The 22,683-nt window shown below is 42.4% G+C and overlaps 1 protein-coding gene across 2 annotated transcripts in view; it reads right to left on the minus strand.

Moving 5' to 3' along the window:
- Positions 1 to 22,683, minus strand: part of NRK (Nik related kinase) — a 94,460-nt gene that overhangs the window by 64,860 nt on the left and 6,917 nt on the right. The window lies entirely within an intron of this gene.

A 22,683-nucleotide genomic window follows, 5' to 3' on the forward strand; every position in this document is an offset into this window, starting at 1 on the left:
CCATGACAACCAGCATCTCATACTGGAGGATAGCATCAAAAGATTTGAATGAACAGCAGATTTACTATATGTCCTAACTCTTCACTGCCATTAAATGTTCAGAAATGGGTTTGAAGCTTTGAGACTGCAATTTTATTCCTGAAATAGCAGTGCCTGCAAAACTGTATATTGAAATAACTAACTAACACCAGTTAAGGAAGCCATAGGAAATCAGGAAATCAAATATGAAATGCTGCAGTTTGCAGACAAAATGATTTGCAGGTGCAATTTACACCTGCAAAATTAAAAGCCGGGTTGATGTAATTTTAAAACCCAGGTCCTATCTGCACAAAATTGCATACAAGTGTTATTTCTAAGACTAAGCAATTTTGCATCAAAGAAAAATGATTCCTCGTTCTCAGGCGATATGTCACAGTCATGTTTTCTTTTACAAAAAACTAAATCCTGCTGAGTTTTTTGTATATTTATAAGTGTCCTCTTTCCACGGAAGCACTCCTGGGATTGCAAAGCATTTTCCTCATAAAGAGATAGGATTTATATATTATCACAGATCTCAGGAGGAAGGCAAATGGGGTGCACTCTCCCCACAAGCCTCCATGGGTAAGTGCAGACGGGCAGTGACCAGCGCTATCCCAACAGATGCCAGTGTTCAGTCAGCATCCATCCCTGCTGACGTCAGTCCGGGTTACTGAGCTTCCTCTGCACAACCACAGCTCCTTTCTTGGAGGCCATTGTTTGCAAATGTTTCCAGGCATTGAATGTCTTGGCAATACAGAGAGAGAGGGCCTTCCACAAAGCACAGCCATGCTCGACACGCTGGCACCCTGACTTCACTCCAGAGTTTGTCTGGAGTCAAGTATGCTGGTAATTCCATGTCTCTGGCCACCACAGGTCACCAGCAACCAACCCATCGAAACAGTGAGTGTCCCCTGGGCTGCTCTAGATTCTGCAAAGGATGGTGTAAAGAATCAATACTAATTTTTATAACTATAGCGAAGCATAGAGATGGCATTTGTTTGTTTGTTTGTTTTTTAAACTCTCAGAATTGACGTGGATTAAATGTTATAATCTACAATGAAACGGATCATTCCTGAAATCCAGTGCTAGAATTCAGCACATGACTTCAAACTGTTTCAAGTTAATTTTCCTTAACATATCTAAAAGCAGTAAATATCCTGAACCCAGCCCTGGGCTTCTTGTTAACAGACTGAGACTAGTGCCTAAGCAAGGAAAGGTTTCAGGGCCTGGACCCTTATTTTTTTTCATTGATCAATAAATCTCAGAGGTTAGCCAGAGTTCATGGGAACTCTCACATTGTTGCTTCTGATGAAGTCAGTAAGTTGAGCATGTGTAAATTGTTTTGAGAAAACTGGCTGTTTTAACTGCTTCCCAACCAAATGAGACCAAGAGACTCACTTCCAGTGACAAGACATGCAGAAGCTCATCCTTATTGATTTAATAAAACATGTGAGGAAGAACAAGGGGCATTGCCCTCTGAGCCCTCTGTCCCTGCCCATCCTCTCCTGATCATTAGAGAATCAGCTTGTTGTGATTCAAGATCCTCTCCCTGCACATTTCCCCAGAAACTGAGCAGAGGGCTGGAATGGTCTGTGGGCCAGTTTCCCTCATAAAAGGTTTCATCTTTCACCCAAAGGCTCAGTGTAAGAGCAGGTTTCAACTCTGGAGAATGTAGTCAAAACATCCAACAGACATCTGCAAGTCAACCATATTCCTACCCAAGAATACAGCATTAAACTCTATCAAGCTCATACAGAGCTTAGACATCAAAAATTCTGAAGCTTAATGACTTTCTAAAATTGAAGTTCCTCCCTTCATTTTGATGAGGTATCCAAGTTGGAAAAAATTCTCCCATTAGCTTTGAGTCCAGCTAAATTCCTGGACTCCTCCAGAAAATATTTCCGTATAAAGTCTGCTGTAGCTGCCAGTTAGTCACTAAAGTAACATTCAGCAAACCTGGAGCCAGCACACACAATTCTCAAATCTGCATACTGCTCATTGCAGCCAGACTTATGGGAGATGCTTTATGCCAAAGATCTGGTTCTGATGAGCTCCAGTTATGCATTATCTCTGCAGAGAGAGATATGTGGAATAGGGCAGAGTGCTCAGTGCTATTCCTACTGGATGTGTATTTATCTTTTTACCTCAATCAGATAAAGGAACTGCTTATCTATGCCCTCTACCAGGGGTCAAGACATGTACTTTTCTATTTACATCAAACAAGAGTGGTAACATTAGCTGTCAGATATTAGCTGATAAAGGGGCTTTACATGAATTAGGTATATTTACAAAATGATGCAATCAGTCACATACAACACCTTTTCCTGTTAAGTCCAAATAAAAATTTTGGAAGGTCCCTGGCTTGGGCCATGATTACAAGAAGAAAGCCAGGTCCCAATAAGATTGTAGGGCTGCAGGTCACAGGCAGAGCGCTTGGTTGGACAGCTTCCCTCCCAGATCCCGCACATCTCTCTCTTTCTAGAGGTGGAAAACAGCTCCCATCAGCTTCCGACAGATCTGGAGTGGACAACTGCAAGTCCAGACGACAGAAGCCAGCTGTCCTGATAAGTGCTGCACACCATGCCAAGGCAGCCCACGGCAGTCCCATCACACGCTTCCTTTTTGGCAAGGGGTGCTCGTTCAGTGACCACGTGTTTCTGGGTCTGATGGAGTTGTCCCCATTTAACCGCTGCAGGAAGAAGTGCACATGAAGGGCAGGAACTGCCTGCTGCTGCAGGATACCATGGCAGCACCAAGCTGGTGAGCTTGACTGTGCAGAAGTCCTTGTTTGTGCCCATGTTCTGCCGGCAACCAGAAGCACCACCTCACTTAAAAAGCAGAGGGTTTGGCGAGGCTGTGAGATGCCTGTGTGCAGAGATACCTCCCAGAAACCAGAAGATTTGGACACCTGCCAATTTGTACCTTTGTACCCACATGAAGGGCAATTTCATATCAAACACACCTGCTGGCAGACCACCAGGCACAGACACAACCAGCTCACAGTATCAGCACACGAGTGCGGGGCTCCTGAGTGACCCTTCACAGCACTGTAATCCTGAGAGCTGGTAGATACCACAACCTTAACTCCTGGGATCTTCTCTGGATATTGTACATTTGCGTTGGAAAGCCAGATCTGGCTGTTGGAGGTGTGAGACTTCAGATGCCAGAGGTCTTCCTCACCCAGAAGCATTAATTATGGGATAACTGATGCAGCCTGTGGCCACTCGCCCTTTGGGAGCGAGGTGAAGGCACAGCTGTCACTGCAAGCTCTTACCGAAAGTGAACTTGAGCAAGCAGATTTCCTGCTCAAAACCCACTGATGAACTTTGAAGTTTGAGCCCATCTTGGGTAAATCTGTGTGGCCCTGCGGTTCCTGGTAGACTGCCAGCTCAGCCTGCTGTGTCCTGTGGGACCGGACCCCACCCTTTCACCCCTCTCCTCTCCACCCTTTCCATCCTGGTAATACAAGAAAAGCCTTTATGAGATTATGAACTGAGTGAACAATGCTCTGCACAGGGATCCAGGAAACCCTGTGTCCTATTCCACATGACCTTAACAAAGTCATGGTCCTTCTGTTTCCCTTTCCACCTACACAGGGCTTTTCTACTAAGACCCAGCTCTTTAGAAGAGAAGAGCAGTGTTTGCCATCACCAGCCCCCGTGCCAGACTGGGAACACAAGCTTTGCCTGTTCACACTGCAGGCAGGCAAGGCCAGCCTCCCATGGAGCTGCAGTGTGCTCCCCAGTGGGTCAGCACAGCAGGAGAATCCCAAGAACATAAAACCTGCAGATGTGCTGCTCTTATGCTGCAGCTTAAAGACACAGCTGCTGTTCTACAGCATAAGGCTGCTCACATAGACATACTGCTGTCCCTCAGGGTCTTGACAACGTAAACAAGTGGTCAGGGCTTGCACACCTGGGGGTAGTGTTTTGGGCTGGTGTCACCCAAGAAGACAATTTATAGGAGAGCTCTATTAGCAAGAGCAATCCATAATCCTCAGCTCAGCAACTGGTACCACATGAGACGACCCCCTTGAAAGGGGACAGGAATAAATTCCAAGGAAGAACTAATTGTGAGTTTGGGAGCTTATTGCTTGTTTTTGTTAGTCAATGGCCCGAGGCAGAGTTAAGGGCCAGTTGCTAGCTGAATTCTAGTGCTGGATTTCAGGAATTATCCGTTTCATTGTAGACTATAACATGTAATCCAGGTCAATTCCGATAGTTTAAAAAACAACAACAACCACCACCACCAACAACAACAAAAACAAACAAACAAAAACACAAAACCCCCAACACACTCCAACCCACATCAGCTTTGGACAGATTAGCACCAGTTTCAGAAAGTCTTTTTCTTTTTTTCCTAACCCCCCCATGAAGAGCTCACGACACCAACCAGGTGGTAACGCAGCTATCATTTTGATTACAGCTTCATCCTTTAATCACACAACTCAGGCTGCAGAAAGCCTACTCTGATTGACATTACAAAGTTTTGGTGGCACTTCTGTCACATCATCTCTGGATGTTTGTTGTATTTCAGGGCTTTAAATCAAAGACTTGTATTCCCCTAGAGCATTTCTTTTCTTCTTTGTGATACTGGCAGATGCTGAAATTTTGGAAGCTGTTCCAGGTCACCTTTAGGGTAGCTCCTCAGCTCCATTTCCCAGCTGGAGCACACCCTCCTTTCCTTGTAAGTGGCTGCTTTCATGCCAGCAGTGTAGGATGCAGGGACTTCTGTAAAACCACATACCAGCTGTGTTGCCGAAATGCTGACCATGCGGATGCAACACATTTGCCCTTTCGCCCTCACATCTGGCACACAATTTCCAGACAGCCCTAGGTCTCACCAAAAACCACTTGGGCAGCACAACCAAATGTTGCATTTCCTCTTCCCTATCCTCTTTTAACACCCTCTGGATACCTTTGCTGCCATCAGCTCTGTGCTAGCGAGAGGAAGAGCACAGAGCAGCCTCAGCACGAGATCACCATTCCCAACACAAAGGTCCTTCGTTGTTCTCAGACAATCCAACACTAGGATTGCCCATCCAATCCCTCAGGATGAAACAGGACTGTCTGACTGAGTCCAATTTAACAGTGCCTTCAGAACTGACCCGAGATGTCTCGTAATAGGGAAGGCAAACACTACAGAACTACAAAATATCATCTAAAACACCTAAACACTACAAAATATCATCACCCTTGTCCGCTGCTGCTGAACAACAGAAATATTAATACACTGTAGATAATCAAGACATGCTCTTCAAGGTTTATGTTGTTTATGTTTACTTTATGATTAGTTATGTTCAAAGAAGTTAGCTCAAATTTACCACTTTCGGTATAGACCATACTATGATGTAAAATGTTAATTCACATAGTCTAGAACTTGGGTTGCAAAACATCAACAGTAAACTCTAACCTGTCTGCATGTGGATATTAAAAAAAAAAATTTAAAGGTAATTAATAACACTCAGTGCACTTTAAGACAAAGCCTGTTACATTAATGAAGAAATAGTAATACTACTTATAATGAAATGAAAAATTATTAAAAATATAATCAAAATGTTACACTGCATTCCAAATTTTAAAAAAAGGATAATTTTGTAAAAGTTATCAAATTTATACAGCAAAAATTACTTGAATATTTAGTGAAAAACAAATTCATTTCCTAGAAAACACCACTGCTCTATTTCTATGTAGATAAGCCATTCTATCCTCCTCCCATTGTGTGCCTCTCCCCTCTCATCTCAGAAGTGAGAAACTATTTTGCACTCACTCAAAGTGAAAATATTTTTACAATTTTTTTTTAAATGAAGTTTAAGATGTTTCAGTAGTAAGATTGGAAAAAAAAAAGTCAGGAATTTCTCTCAGGGCCCCTATTTGTATTGCATGCTTAAACAAACAAAAATATCTGTAACTCATAACACTACAGAGGATTAACAAAGTTGGCAGTGGTACAGGAGGACTTCCCATACACTAAAATAGCAACATGTTAGCCAAGAGAAGAGATTAGAAAATACTACTTCTGCCAGTCACTTAAAATTCTACCCATGTCCACATTGTCTAGAAGGGAGGGATGGATAAGGGTCATTTCAAAGGTACCAGATCAAACCACCTCTATTTCTGGAGGAAAAGGACAGGTTTTTTTATCCCCACTGAAAGGGTCTGTACCACAATCCTCACAAACTGTAAAACCTGAGAGGCACCAGAAGCAGTTTTTCTGTCCAGGTTTTTTTTTTTTTATCCTTTCAGTTCCTATTTCCTCCCATTGTACGAGTGGAAACGCAGATTGTTTGCTTTGCCTAATGTTTGTCTATGTCTGACTGCAGACCAGTGGGAAAAGAAAATGAAACAAAGGAGCAAATTCAAGCTCTTTCACAAACACATATTTGAGTATCTACATTTTTTTGCAATATCAGTATGTTCAGTTGATCACAGATTAGCATCCTCATGCAAAACATGAACCACTCAAGGCTACTGCATACTTGTATGAGACTGGACTAGAGACTGATCTTTTGGGATGCTGAAACCTGCTCCCAAACAGGGCATTCACATGATGATCAGCAAGATCAAGCAAAGCACTAAGCCCTTCGAAAATACCATGCTAGTCATAATATGAAGAGGTTTGTCCTCTACTTATTTGAAAAGGGTGGCGTCTGCAGCAGAATATCCTATGTAATCTCCTGCAGCTCCATACTCATTTGGAGGGAAGTGCTCATTCCTGTGGCTTCTCCTTACTCAGCTAACATGCAAACTTGATGCTTTAGATATTCAACTGCTATTTAAAGTTTCTGAACAATGTCAACAATGTGCAAGAAGGAAAAGCAGGAACATTTCTCCTGGGGCAGGTAAAACCAGGGTAGGCCGTGGTGGGTGACAGTGGGAAATCGAGAGCTGCAGCACGCAGTGCATCAGGCACCTCAGAAAAACAACCTTCAGGCTGCCACCACTGCCATGCTCAGGGTCAGCCTGGCTGGGGATACACAGGATTACCAGAGGCATAGCTGCTCCTGGTGAAGGACCCACCAACTTTGATTTGGTCCAATCTGTATCTGGAGACACTTCAGGAGTGTCTGAGGTGACAACACTGAAACTCCAGCTCTCCTCTATTCAAAAGTCATCCAGGTGCTTGAGTTTAGAGGGAGCTGTAAGGCCCCTGAGTGGGAGCTGCTGCCAACAAGTAAAGAAAAGCAACATTTTGGGGCCATACATGGGTCAAGAAAGTAACTCAGACAGCAGCACAGTGAACGGGAGGAGAGGTCTGACAAGCAAGTTGTGCGGTTATCCCATTTTCCTCACACTCCATTTATTGGGCTATAAAACCTGCTTTCACTGAGCCTAAATTTCAGTATTTGCACAAGTAGCAGCTTTAACAGCCTTGCTATTCATCCTAGGCTTTGGCATTTGTCACACCTCCTCACATCTGCTGAAACACTGTTGAGTTTCCAGCTTCAGACACCCCATCACAGCTTGCTACCCCTGCCAGGGACATGGAGGCTTTCCTCTTCCAATGAGTGCTCTGCCTCGGGGATGCTGGGCTGGTGGGTCTGCAGGCAGCCAGCAGCAGCAGGGACCCCGGCTGCCCAGCACATGGCAGTGGGAATGTGGGGTCATGGGAATGGGGGGTGTTTACAGCCCTGCAGCTCCCATTGCTGCGGGCAGGAGGGTTGGAACAGCCCTGGCCCAGAGCCAGTCCCACTCAGCACCCAGGGAGCTCAGCGATGATTTACGACTGCAAAGGTCCACTGCAAGGAAAGTCTATTCATCCAGAAAAAAAAAACAACTTCGGAAAAGCCTCAGCCTTTGGAAGGCTCTCATTCTGCACAACATGGGTTGTCAAGAAGCTAAGTCTGAGGAGAGGTACAAAGCCCTCCACCCCAGTGAATTTTCACTGCCTGACTCATATGCCTCTGTTTGCAGAAATACAGGGCACTAGAGAAAACCTGTACACAGCACATCTCTGCTGGATGAAGTCACAAGCAGTTACATGTGTCCTGCCAGCCCAGTCCTGCTGAAAGGAAGTCAGGGCTGGACTGCTGGAGGTCAGCTGATGGGTGGCCAGACTTTCAGATCAGGAATCCCTCAAAGGGAGGTTTTTTGGCTCACCATTGCTACAAAGCTCTGAAGGTCAAGCTGCACACAGCAATTACAAATCTCATGTTATGAGAGTCATCTGTTAACTTTTTCAGTAATGCAGCCTTCCCAGACTCATGCTAATGAAGAAAGGCTTTATTAGCCTTCTATACCATGTAAACATAACCTTGTGTGCACAATAAGCTCTCAGCAATTATATCACTGAATTTTTAAAAATCCTTCATTGTTGTGAACAATGTAACATAGTTGAATTTTCTCTTTTATATAATGCAGAACACAGACAAGGTTCTGCAAAGGTTAAAACTGTGTTCTTGGGTTTTTTAAAAAGGCTTTGAGGCAGGCAGGGTATACAGCTCGGACTACAAGTTATAGCCTAGATGATGACAGAGCTACAACCACCTTAGAGGTGATTTACTTTTTCATTCCAGTTCTGCTGGTGCTTTTCTCACACAGATTGCAATACCATGCAGGTCTACATCTCTGCAGATGACTGTGTGAGACAGTACAGCCCAATCCTAACTTCTAGTATTAAATGGGTTTCTCTCAGGGTCTCGGAGTCTTTCCTTCAGTGTTTCATGGCCAATACCCTCCCTATAACTCTGTTCACCTGAGGTGAATCCTGAAATCAAAAACTCTGCTGACTACCACTGTCAAGTCAGAAGATCTGTGGTTTGCTTAGGAAAAGATCATATTTTTGCACATATACAAAAGTCTTCACAGAGCATTTAACTGAGGAAAAAAAGAGCATCTACTCTCAGTGCCTTTTCCTTTGACTCTGTTGGATGAATCCTCTCCAAAAATTAAAAGGGAGTTAATGGACACAATTAGTCTGCGAGAAAATACATCAGCCTGCAGATTTCTGAATGATCTCTGTAAGAGATGAAGTACATGGCACTGATCTCACAGCAGCAGTCAATTCCCATTTCCTTCCAAAATCCTATTGGCCAGATGGTCCACAAAACTCAAGGGAAAATTACTTAAGTGTTTGGAAAGGCTTTCAGTGTTAACTTGGTCTCCAAAATGAAACCAGACTACCCTTCTAATTATTCTTACAACTGAAGTATACCTTGCTTTCCTAACGAAGTTAAAATGGAGCAGGACTTCTAAGTTCACTTTTCTAAAGAAAAAAAAAAACTGAATTCATGAAGAGCCTTGGTCTTATTCTTTTCTAAACTGACCTAATCAGTTTTATACAGCAGAAGCCTGGCTGGCAAAGATTCTCCTCTTAAGTCAGCTGTAGGTCAGATGTGCAGTAATAGTTCCTCAACAGCCACAAGCAGTTACTGTTCAATGCCGTATCTTCTGACTTTCTGTATTACTTGTAGGGATCGAAGTCAATCACAGCAGGAGAGAAATGAACAGTAAACTCTAGAGAGGAAGAAAAATTTCAAGAAAATGGCTAAACACATCACAGCTGAAGAACCATAGAGCCTTAAGCAATGCAGATCAGAATAATTACCAGCTCAGATGAAGCAAAAACAGCAGCCAATCACTGGAAAGAACTGGTCACAGGAGGTACCAAGACTTTCCTGCAATTAACCACTGAACAGCTTTACCAGATTTTGAAACTCTCATCTCTGTCTCACCCTGTTTAAACAGCCCAAGTTCATTTTGTACAGCATAAGACAAAGTAGTGCCCCACATAGTAAACTGGGGAGGGAGGGGGGGCTAAAACAAAGACAGAGCCCCAGCACAGGCTGGTACCCCCCTGCCCTCCTCAAGTGCACTGCTGGCTACACCTCCGAGAGGTTCCCTGCAGGACTTCCCACCAACAGCAGCTGATGGATTCTCCTGACACTTGGGTTCTTGCATGCAATTCTGGCTCCACTGATGTCGACTGGACTCTGTGATCTTAGAGGTCTTTTCCAATCTTAATGATTCTATGCCGAAAGGAATTTCTGCTGTTGAGTTTATTGGATCTGAATTTGCCTCATAAAAGGTCAAATTTCTCAAACAAAAGAAATCCCACTTTACACTGAAAAATAAAAGTGTATATTCAATGGTTTCTCTGTTGGAGAAGGTGTGTTTGCATAGATCCTGTCACAGAATTGAGCCAGAGCTTGTGATGGAAGAAATTAACCTGAGCCATTGCTGCAGAATCTCCATTTGTGTGAACTGCCACCCAAAGCTCACTGCCCATGGGAAATTGGTCTCTCCATAAAACTACAGATGCAGGCCAGATGGAAACTGAGAACACTCATTATTCTGACTGATGACACATGCATTCACATTGGCAGGCATATAGATTTGACTGGATCACTCTCATTCAGGATTTGTCAGCTGGTGTGTCACATGAAGCTTTCCCAGGCAGCAATGGCACCTCTGAACTTGTTCAACACCAAATGCAATGGGGCCCAAAGTACTATAGACAAAACTACAGGCACAGAAACATATATAGAAATATTCAAAACTGCAAAACTGAAATCCCCTGACTCGGCCCAGGGTACCTCAGGTATCAATGAACCTGCACCAGAACCCTTCTTGTGACTCAGTCTCAAACCCAGTTCTCGTTTTCCAAGCTCTGAACCCTATCTGCTTCCTTTACCTTGTAATGGCAATAGGCTGCGCAACCAGCTGCATCACATCACAGAGCAGCTGTCAAGAAAGAACAAAACAAAACAGCAAACAAACCTAAAGATTCCACAAGGCATCCAGCTAATGCCAGCAGCTTCCCGGTTTACATGTATAATATAAGCTTTAAAAACTAGCATCTCCGCTTTTAACATGTTCTAGCCGTAGTCACTATAAAATTTACTCAAAAAGTTTAACCGTCCACAAGTTTTAGAAGAACTTCCTTTTACATATTCCGTCATCCACATCCAGATGCCAAAATACACCACCAAGAGCTCACTGCTCCTTAGGACAAATCTGGTATTACGCATCAGAGAAAAATTTTGCAGGGTCAGCTAAAACTCTACAGCATTGCCAGTGAACATATTTAAATAACAGAAATTTAAATAACTAGGTCTCTATTTAAAACAAAACTGTCTTAAAAAAATAAATAAATGAAAGAGCATATGAAAACACCATACCAGAAAACCCAACTCCCAAGTGCTTTGCATTGCCTTCTAGTTTCTGAACCCTTGGGTTCAGGGGGGAAATAGGATTGCAGGGAATTGCAAGCCTTCCTCCATTATCAAAGACAGAAGCCACGTTTCTTAAGAAAACAGGGCATATGGGATTGTGCTCAAAGGGCACAGACAGCCATAGGCAGCAGCTGCTGTACCACATCAGAAGAGTGGCGAAGGACTAAACGGGGGCCACGGATGTGTGTGCTACATAAAAGGACTCAACAAAGCAACTGGGACTGCTGGGGTCAGATGTGGAGGACACAAAAAGGACAAATTTGCAAGCAACTGCATTTTATTAGTTTTACCACTTAATGCTTCCTCAAAACCCAAGAAGTTTAAACAATTTACCTTGATAAACAAAGCCATCTCTCATCAGCACTTAGAGGTTTCTTTCCTCTACTCTTAACATTAACCTTACAAAAGTGTTTTCATCTTTGCACCAGTCAGGCTTACACAAGATATGTATTTTTGACACGTTTCTGCAAGAAACTACATTCACTAACAGAAGGGTTACAGAAAAACAATTACCTAACAAGAAGGTGTTCTGAAATTAGTCACTGAGTCACCTTTAGGGACTGGCTCCCCTGCAACGATTTGGATTTGTCATTTACTCTGTAATCAAATGAGTGCAGGGTGAGCATAAAGCACCATCATGCCACCGTTAGCATTTTACATCCACTTTGAGTAGGTCAAACAAATGACATCATGTGCAAAGGACTGGAAAAAACGAGGTTTCAAATAATTATTTTTAAAGACCTGGTTTGCACGCAGTTTGACCCAGTTTAATTAGAAATGTATTTCAGCTCAATTTTGTTAAGTGTGGACATGCTCACTGGCCGGAATCAGGTTTGTTCCTCATTTCCTTTTCACTGATACTGGACATCATTTTCCAAAATGCTCATCTTTTGCATAACTCCATCTCTGTCTACACACTTTCACAGTGTCTTTAATAGAAGAAGGAGATTAATGCTGAGTTTTTTTGAAATTTTTGTCTATTTCTGTCACTAACTTTTTCTTCTTTTTGAAAGAATTTGTTTTAGAAAAGTCAGCAATTAAGACTGATTAAAAAGCTGACTGGAGTAAGTTTAATATTCATATGTATCGTGATTCAATAAGAACATGGGTTTTATCACTAATTGGGACAGCAAAGGCTGCCCACAGCCAGGGGTGGGTCCAGCTTGTGGTTTTGCCCTTATTGTACCAGTAAGTGAGAACATGCTTCTGTGGTAAGACAACAACCTCGTACCTGCTGAAGCTTCCTTTTGTTTTCACAAAGATTAAAAAAAAAAAAATAAAAAAAATACAAGAATAGTAACGTAAGAAACTATTTTATGTCAAACCTCATGAGAGCTGTGGTTCTGCTTCACCACTGGGTTCAGGTACACACCCTGTCACAGACCAACACCAGCATCCACAGACCCAGTCCAGAGCACACGAGCTGGAACTGTGAGACCTCAGAAGCACATCTGCAGAAATGCATGGCTGCACTGATGGCAAACACAGTACGGGGGGAATAATAATAATAATAATAAAAAAAATCAAGATGCAAAGCCCTCTGAGTGGTCTCATGTACTGCAAACACTGCTTGCTGACCAAGGGTCCTTCAGGCAGCACTGATGCACAAACATGGATGTCCTCCTTGGCAGACAGGACACGAGCCAGGTGTGGTTTATCAGATCACAACCAACTCCTGGACAGAATTCTCCTGGAGAATTGCACAGTCAGCAGCCTGCCCTGGGGTGAGGAAAAATGCAGAGGCAGCAGTTTCCCCATTTCTCCTTCTGGTCATGTTCCCAATTTTATGAGGAGATTCCTGGGAATGAAAATGCATCATAAAGTCTCTGGGGACTTTTCATGTCACACAATGACTATTGACAGTGAACAGCTTAGACAATAGGGCACTGTCTGATGACGTTCATGCTACTTGCTTGGCAATAAAGGAAGACAGAAAGGAAAGAAAACCCACTGCTGGCATATGCTCCCCTAATCTGAAGGAACAACCGCTCCTGAAACCCAGGCAGCGTTTACACGCTATTAAGAACCACACTTCATAGAGTACAGTGTCATCTCCATCCCAAACTCCAGTGGGAACCTACAATCCCTGTCCAGCCCTGGTCCAGCTCAGCACTGACTCCACCACAAGGGCAGCAGAGGTGCCTCCCAGTCAAGGCTGTCAGAGTTGGACTAGAAGGATATCTTTGTAATAGAACGAATAAACTATTTTAATATTAATAACATCAAAAGGGAGTAGTCTGCCAGAACTCAGTAATGTAAAGAATGCAGGATACAGCAACCACAAAAGCTCAGACAGCCAGGTTGTATTTAATGTACTCACTACAACATTCAAACCCCATCTGCATGACAGGGCAAGTGCCACGCAGGCCTCGACCATCATCCAGCGCTGATAAGGTGATTTTCTTTTGTTCCTTGTCAGAGAACTGAGACTTTGGCAGATGCCAGAAGCCAAATGATGTTATACAGCCTGACCAGAAACTCGCTGTATTATTTGAACTGCTTCACGAATGCACTTGTTGCTTTGCAAACACAGGAAGAAACCTGATCATTCATGCAATGTCATGTGTGCCGATTCCTGTACCAACATGAAAATACTCTTAACTCCATCAATGCAAGCCATGGATACAGGCCATGCAAAGTCTTCCATCAGGTGGGTACCTAGAGACCACCATAATGCAAGGAAAGGAAGAGGGTGAATCCCAAATCCTAACCTTTATTCTCCAGCCTGTGGGATTCGGGACCTGAGTTTCCAGCCTTTGTTTTGCGACTTCCTCTATTCAAAACAGTTCTGACTGAAAACTCTCAAGTGTCCAGAAGAAAGGAAAGTTAGTGCACCTCCTTATTCCTTCATCCTTTCTTCATTTTCAGGCATACTTATGGAGAGCACGCTACAACACATGCAGCTTCTCCATGTGCAAGCTCTTTTTCTGCCAAGGAAACCATCCCAACTGGGCATCCAGCAATATCTGCTATGCCCTGTGCACGTGCACACCTACCCAGCAGCATGTGAGCCAGGAGCTCAACGCATTTGGGAAACGTCAGACCTACTTAGGCTGATCTGCACACACACAAAAAGCCCAGTGTGCCCTGAGTGCACCACACTCACTGGCACGTACCCCTTCCACGACGTCCAAGCCATCCCAGGATTCCCAGCTGCTGGGTTCACTGGGCACACCCTGTGCCCCAACTGCTAATGTGCCTGCCTGCAAAAGTTGGCCACCTTCCACTGGGAGAGATGACAAAACATATTCTAATGTCTCTAGAAGCAAATCACCCTTCATCAGAAAGGGATCCCACAGGATGAATGGTGTGGTGCACCCCAATCATGTACCAGCACTGCCTGCCCCCTTCTGCAGGTCAAAATGCACACACAGGAAAACTGGAAGACTCCACCACAGTAATCTGATTTTCAAAGCAGGAGGGTTATGCTGGCCCACAATACCTAACTTTTACTAATAAAGGGCAATCAGATATCTACTGATATGATTTGGCTTCTGGGGGGAAAATGTTTGCAAGAAGCCTGTTACGATAAATATTTCATGCTAGACTGCAAAAAGCAAATATTAAAGCAAAAACATTTTTTGCTAGGTCTTTCCTTTTTCCATATAAAAAGACAACATTATGAACAATCTGTATAAATAATACATTTGAGAATCCATTATCTAAGTCATATGCATATTTATTTTATGTTGGTTTTGTTGCATATTTTAGTATAATTGTTCACAGGTTTAAAGCCAAGAGTAAAACAAAAGTAGACAAATCTACTACAGCAGAGATAATCAGTATGCTAGTTACTCTTTTGTTACTTTTAAATACTGGGGAAAAGCCATGCTAAAATTCAGCATAATAAAGAAGAAATATATCTATATTTTACTGAACTTGAGGAATTTTCCTTTCAGAAGGTCATCACACATTTCTCTTATGCCCTTTTCCTCTAAATGTTTACATTTCTAACAAAAGAGATATAAGAAAAAATTGCATTAAAAAAGTTGATATCAGATGTAGCAACTGCACATTCAGAAAATAGAATTTAGTAAATTCCAGTAATCAGTAAACATCAACAAAATGTCAGTAGTTTCCAATCGGTCTCACTTTTGGTTGTAAACACTCCTCACAGAATGGAAAGTCAGAAGAATTCACATTATTACTCACATTTATTTTGTTAATGCCAAATTATTTCAGTATGATAGTACTTTTTCCCCCAAGTATGCAATACTAAAGACAATCTATGAAATATTAAACATCCTGCTAAACTGAAATGCATGTTCAAATGAAGCAAATTAAATGCACTGTTTTGACGTTTTCTAAAGCAAAGTTTGAAAATGAAAGCCAACTCATTTCTTGAAATTTTCCCACTAAGAGTTCTGTTGAACTCATGTTTGGATTCAAGTGAAACCGTTTGCAAACAGCATGTTGTTCAGTAAGTGGCTGCTAACCAATTCTCACAAATCACCTCCATAAGCACACTGATTCCTCTCAACCAGAACCCTAAGATGCTTTACAAAAACAAGGGCTGTCTCCATTTTCACAGCTACACTCCTAAGGACAGCTCCATTTCCAGCAAATTCATGTGTTTCTTGCCAATGACAAGAGGAATGAAGAGTAGTAAGATCTCTTGAGCCACAGCTGCCCACTCCCTCTCCTACCTTCATGTAAAAGTGTATTTCTTATGTGCCAGGAGCACCTAAAAGCACTGCCACAGATCACATGCCAGCTGTTACACAGGAACTAATAACATTACTTGTGCAGGACAGTGAAAAGGTCACAGTTTGCTACAAAGTGTGTCTTCTGAATTGCTCGCTCTCTTAAGATGTCAGAAGTTACTAAAACTTCATGTTTTCACTGGGAGGAAGAAGGGGATGGGGAAGAAATGACCTTTGAAAAGATGCTTCTAAAGCAAATCTTGAAAACCTTTTGGGAATCCCACAAAGTCAGTAAGTTACAAGGGCAGACTTATAACACACAAGGGCTTTGAAAAAATAATAAAGTATAATGCAAACAGCTGAAAAATAGTTTCTTCTTGAATTTTATTCCCAATATCCATATTCACAGGTCTGTACAGGCCAAGAAAATTACCGCTGGCCAGCAGCCTGAGAACAGCTGAATACCAGACAGGAGATGCATAATTTTATCACATTTATGAATTTTACAATAGAAATTGGATTAGAATCCAATAGAAATCCAACCCAATCAAACAGACTACAATCCAGTAGAAACTGGATGCAATAGAATTGCAAACCACTTAATGGAAACTTCATTATGATGGGACAAGGAGCTGACTTGCATCTGCGCTTACTGCCCAAGGAACACCCGTCTTGTTCCAGCACTCCTCATCCCCAGCACCAACAGTCTCACCAATGGTCTGACTTGGCAGACTTCTGTGCAACCTTCAGTCAGCCATAAATCAGTATGTCGTTTGCAGGACAAGTTACCAGGCTCACAACTTCATCCAAATAACAAACAAAGCCAAATCTTTAGTACTATTTACTTCTGTTTGCTTCAGAAAAGCAACACTGAACAAAGGGCTGGCTGCTGCCACCAGCTTGCTTGAGTCCTATCTCAAGCACTGCCCTTAGCTCAAGTACTGAGGACACATGAAACATTTCTGGCAAAAGCATGGTAGTGCTTTTAACTGCTCCCAGAGTAAAAATTACCTCTCTACAGCTGCAGCTCAACAGCTGCTCTTACAGTGTTATTTCATGGCACGCTTGCTCTCACACAGCCAGGCTGACTGAGAGGAGTTAATGCAAGCTCAACTCTGCAGTGAAGATACATAACTGAGGGCAAAATGAACTACAGATGCATTCTGCAGTTCAAGCAGAATCCTTTCTACTTGAAGGAGAAAAATCCACCAGAGAGACTGATCAGGTACTGGGGCAAACAGAAAAAGGTGAAAGGGGGAAAGTCAGAGGTAGGACAGAGTTCAACCAAGCCTGAGCTCATGGTCACAGTGCCAGTGCAGCAGTCACCTTAGCAGGAGACTTCAGAGCTCAAGTTGCTGAAGTGAAACAAGAGCTAAAGTGAGCAGTCCCACTGTCCACAATCACTGGTCTGGGCATGCTGGAAATGCTGCGTGACATCCAACCCACGGAAAACAGACCTCAGTGGGAGAATCTGCCTCTCTGTGGACCAACATTTCTGCTGCTGGATCTTCCAGTGACACCTGTAACAAAGCACTACTGGTACAGGAGTACTGGAGACCATGTTCAACACAGAGATAAAAATCTTCCTTCAGAACAGGGTCACAATATATATACTGCAAACTCAGACACATGAAGCTCTGGTCACTCTGATGTGCATCTTCACACTGGCATGATTCTGGTTGGTACTGAGCGCTCAGGAGTACTGAAATCAATGTCACTAGTGAGGTGCTTCAAGCACAGCAAAGTGCTTGGGCAGGGAATTAAGAGCTTGAACTATTTCCTACTGTACTCACATTATCACCAGTGCATTTTTAGCATGTTCCCTTACCTTCAAAATAGCATGACCCAGTGCCAAAATCTGAGGTGTTATGCAACGTGAGCTCAAAATGACACCCGTTTAGGATGAAAATGCTTTGTAGTCTCCCATATGGACTTTCAGGTCCAAAACATGGAGGAGCTGTAAGCACCAGGCCTGCCAAGAAATTATTTGCAAGGATTTTACTACTCTCTAATGGCTGATATGGCACATCTAATTATTGTACACTGCTCTGTTCAGTTAGAGCCTTTATTGTATAGAGGCAGTCCGTAGCTGAGAGGTTTTCTCACATCCTTACTCTTCTATTTTTGATAAACTAGTCTCGCTCTTAAGAATCTTAATTGAGTCCCTCTGAAATATTCACTAACTAGAACCAGGACTTCACAATTTGCTAATTAATTTCGCATGTATGATCCATTATTTTAAATTCCAGTACTGAACACAGTTTGGCACTGCCATGCAAATAAGCAGGGAAGCCAAGATTTAGAAAAAAGAAAACAACCCCAAAAGCCAAAAAACCCCAGCACTAAAATGCTCCTGGCTCTGATGACTGAATACATACCATATACTACTTATTTTATATATATATATATATATCCCAATAAAAGTAATTTCCCCTACTTTTTTTTTTTTCTATCCTCCAAGTTGATCATTCACAATCCAGTAGGTGTGTTCTCTCCACTGAGATCATATGTCTTGTACTCAAATCAAGATTGGAAAAGATCTCTAGGAACATACAGTCCCACCTTCTGTTGAAAGCAGGGCCTTAACTTAGGTTAACCCAAGACAATGTCAAAGAGTATTTGATGTTTCCAACAAGGGTGACTCCACCACCACCTTAGGAAACTTATTTCAATTGTGACTTGTTCTCACAGTACAGAATTTTTTTTCTTACATCCAGATGGAATTTCTCTTGAGCAACCCACATTAGTCCTGTGCATCTTCTATACAAACCACCATTGGAGCATTTGAAGACGAACTAAACTGTCCCTGACCTTCTCTTCCCTAGGTCGAAAAAGTCCATCTCCTTCAGCCTTTCCTTCTTCAACCCTCTAAATGTTTTAGTGGCCCTTTGTTTCATCCTCTCTGTTTCCCAAAGTCTCTCTGGAACCAGGAGAGCAAAGATGGGACACTGCATTCCAAGTGTGGCCTAACAAGAGCAGGGGAAATAATCACAACCCCTGATTTGCTTGCTGTGCTCTTGCTGACACAGTTCAAGGCATGGTTTGCCCTCCTTGCATCATGGGTGCACTGCCAACTCCACATTTCTTCTGATGGGGAAGGAAAAGGAAAACGGTGGTGTGGAAGCATTAAGGAGACCTTTATGAGAGTGTATTTCAGAGTTGCAGACAACTTAGAGAAGAGGAAGAAACACACCTAGCAGTATGCACACTTCATGGGTGTTATTAAAAATCAGAGGCCTGAAGAAGCTAAGCACTGAAACGCCAACTCACATCTCTCCAGTGTATTAATGGTATTACAGCCATGCACGCTTCAGTTTTCAAGGCAACCTGTTCATAAGCACCACAGTATTTCAGAGCATTTTATTACAACGGCAGTAGCACATATTAAGCTCAGACTTATTCCTGCAAGAGATCCCTGTTGCCAGAAGCAGCAGAACATCTCTGTTATTTGCTTGCACTAGTGAACCAAGGATCTGCACAATAAGTTGTTGACTCCATCCTCTACACTGCAGCAATATGTCTTTATACACTGCTGTCTACTGTAATTAACTAGTTTTTCATGTGGACAAGATAATCAGCTATGCTACTAAAACCCCAAATAAAGAAAATGGATAGATGAACAAGCACTTGTATCAACTGGTAGTGAAACAGAAAGTAGAATTTTGTCATTTCTACAGAGTACAACTGATTTCCCAACTTGACTCATCAAAATCTCAGAGCTTTGAAGACTATGATTGGCTTGAAAACTGTAACTGACCACAAACGATAACAAAACAACCCAAGATTACATGACATTTTTAACGTCTTTGTGGTGGTTCAGAGACTCTGAAATTGCATTTCAACCCTGAGACACAAACTTCTGAAGGGGGTTACTCCTGAGCCACCCACAGAAGAGACAGTTTTGAAATTTTCATCTTATACACATTCACCATCTGGATTACATTGAACATAACTGTACAGTTTCTTACATTTATGCTTCCAGTCGCTGCCTGAGGTGTTACCATCAATTAAGGTTTTCAATAAAGTCCACAGACTACAACACTTCATAACTTAGCACGGTCCAGTGATTCTTTCCAGGCAGTACCCAGTCTCAAAAAAAAACATGTTGCTTCCCCTCGCCACTCCCAACTTGGTCTCAAGTATTTCAGCCAGTCATTCAATGAAATGAATTATGAAGAATTTAGCAGACTTTCAAATTGTTTAGGATAAACTGAAAAGTCACATTTATGCTTTGCTACACTCCTGCCACTGTACATGAACAGCAAAGTAACTGATAACTCATGTCAGCAACTGAAGAACAATTCAACACCAAGAAGCAGCTGTGTTCAAAAAAAAAAAACCCAACCAAAATCCCATACACTTCCTTACTCAGACCTGCTTCCTTTTTGTACACAAATTCTGATGTGACTGCATAGAAATAAAAATATTAGCTGTGCAGAGGCACTACAAGAAGGCAGGGCTGCTTCCACCCTTGCTCAGCCTCAGCAACAGCACTGCTTCTTCATCAGTGCTTCATCATTACTGGGAAACCACATCTTCCCCTTAGACTCTCACAGTCCCAAACCAGAGCACCTCTCTCAAGTTCTCTGTGCCCTCAGACTCCCTTAAAAATACAACTGTTTTGGATACACAGAGCTGCAAATCTGTCAGGGTTTATCGTCAGCCTGCAAGATCATATGCCAAAAAACATCAGCCCCTGGAACTATCCAGACACTGACCTCTCCTTCCCTAGGCCACTCAAAAATGCTGAGCCCAGGAGAGGGCTAATCCACATCATCAAAACAAAGGAAGACAAAAGCTCCAATCAGGTGCCTCTCGAAATCAGAAAGCAAGCAGATTGCACAGATGCTGTTGCTGACCTCGTTTGGCCCATGAAAACTTTTTTAGAAGGAAGAGGACTCTCAGAGCATGGTTAAATGAGTAGAATTAGGAGAAATTCCTCTTTATCTTGATAACTTAAAAAACAAAGCAGCTATAAACTCAGACCATCACAGCCTCTTCCAGAGCTCAAGAGGAATTGTGACCTAAACACTTCAAAAATGGCAACCACCGCAATTGGCTCCATGTCTCTCTTTCCCCCTTTAACAACAGAAAGATGACCTTGCATTGAAAATCGTAAGATAGAAAATGCATTAACAGGCTCCTACAGAAGACACACCTCTGATCAAAGAATATGAAACTAACAGTTGAAATCTTTGTAAAAAATATTTCATTTCCCTCAAACTTACAGTTATTACTAAATGCACAAGCACAGACCAAGATACAACTGTTCTACATCAAGGGTGATGCACATTCACTATCCAGTGCTTCAGACCCAGAGAGTCCAACCATGGGAAGAAAACAAGGCATCCATGCAGTTAAACTTCTGGGGGTAATGGGAGTAGGCAAAGAATTACTCAAATGACAACAGTGCCAGGTCTCAACAGCCACACCTACATTGCAAGACACCCCCACAAGCACACTAAGAGCAGCCCACACAGCCAGGGGCTTCATGATGCTTTCAAAAGTTCCAGCTTTAACATCACACCATGTCACGACAGCAGCAACTACTAGGAAATAAAAAAAAAAAAAAAAAAGGTGTTTATAAATCCCCTAGATAGTTTTGTGCAGTTTTACTGCCATCCCAAACAATGGCCACTTCAAGATTCCCCAGGTAGCCTGTGAGACAGAGTTCCAAGGCAACTGGAACTTCCAGGGAGGAAGCAGATCCCAAGAACTGGCAGGTGACACCTTCAGCCATCTCACTTCCTCCCAGATGACACAAACACTTTGCTCTGCCCTAACGTCCTTAATGATCAGCAGCTCTAAAAAAACCTCCAACACGCTGACCCTCATACTCTGGAGAGCAACCCCGCTCTTTGTGGTCCCTGGCCTCGCGGGTTTCTGGGAGGATGGACAGCCCTTGTGAAAAGTAGTGCATGGCATGTTCAGAAACTTCTCTTTCCTGTCTGCACTCAATGGAGGTAGTGCAGAGACTGGACACAATCTTCAAGGTTTGGGGAACAAAGGCATGAAAGAGACAATACTCATACTTCTCCAACCACCAGCAAACACACTATTTCCAACTGCCTTCAGGGACGACCCTCTGCCACCACCTTCCATGGCATTATTCTGAATTTCCTCTTACACAGTGCTGTTCTTCAGATTTCAGCACCTGGAAACCATCACTAGATGATGGTTAGCTCTGTCATTTCAAGAGGTAACGAAGCCTAAGTCTCATGAATTCTGGGTACCACCTGATTTTTTATATCTAATTCATAATTTACAAAAGGCTGAAGTTGCCAGTACTGGCATATTTACATCCTACCACTTCATAAGTTGTCAAAAAACCTTCTCACTTTTAGTCAATTATTATATGCAAATTCCAACTTTACAACATTCCTACACAGCTCTAACATTATCATGTGTACAATTTATACCTCTTCCATTTAATTTTAAAAGACACTGAACTGGAACTGGTCTGGAATAATTCAGTATGAATAACACTCTCCTTCAATAAAACTGCTAAACATTGTTTTCCAAATCTAATGATGAATCCTCAAAATTTTATTTTCACTTTTATGGAGCTGCATATATTAAAATATGAATCATCTTCGCAGCCAACAAAGCAATTTAGTAATTCTGGACATAGTTTATTTAGCCTGAAATAGGTTTTTCTTTGATTATGTGGAAACTCCTATGTGTAGTGTCTGAACATATGGAAGATTTTGACACCTCCAGAGAAAGAAACAAAACGTGCTCTAATGATATGAGTATGGTATGTGGATAACAGAGATTACTTTATAACTTATTTATGATCACAAGCCTATACTAGACAAACTACAAAATTATCCCAAAATTCCATCCCTT

Source organism: Chiroxiphia lanceolata, chromosome 14 (genome assembly GCF_009829145.1).
Source record: "Chiroxiphia lanceolata isolate bChiLan1 chromosome 14, bChiLan1.pri, whole genome shotgun sequence".
NCBI lineage: Eukaryota > Metazoa > Chordata > Aves > Passeriformes > Pipridae > Chiroxiphia > Chiroxiphia lanceolata.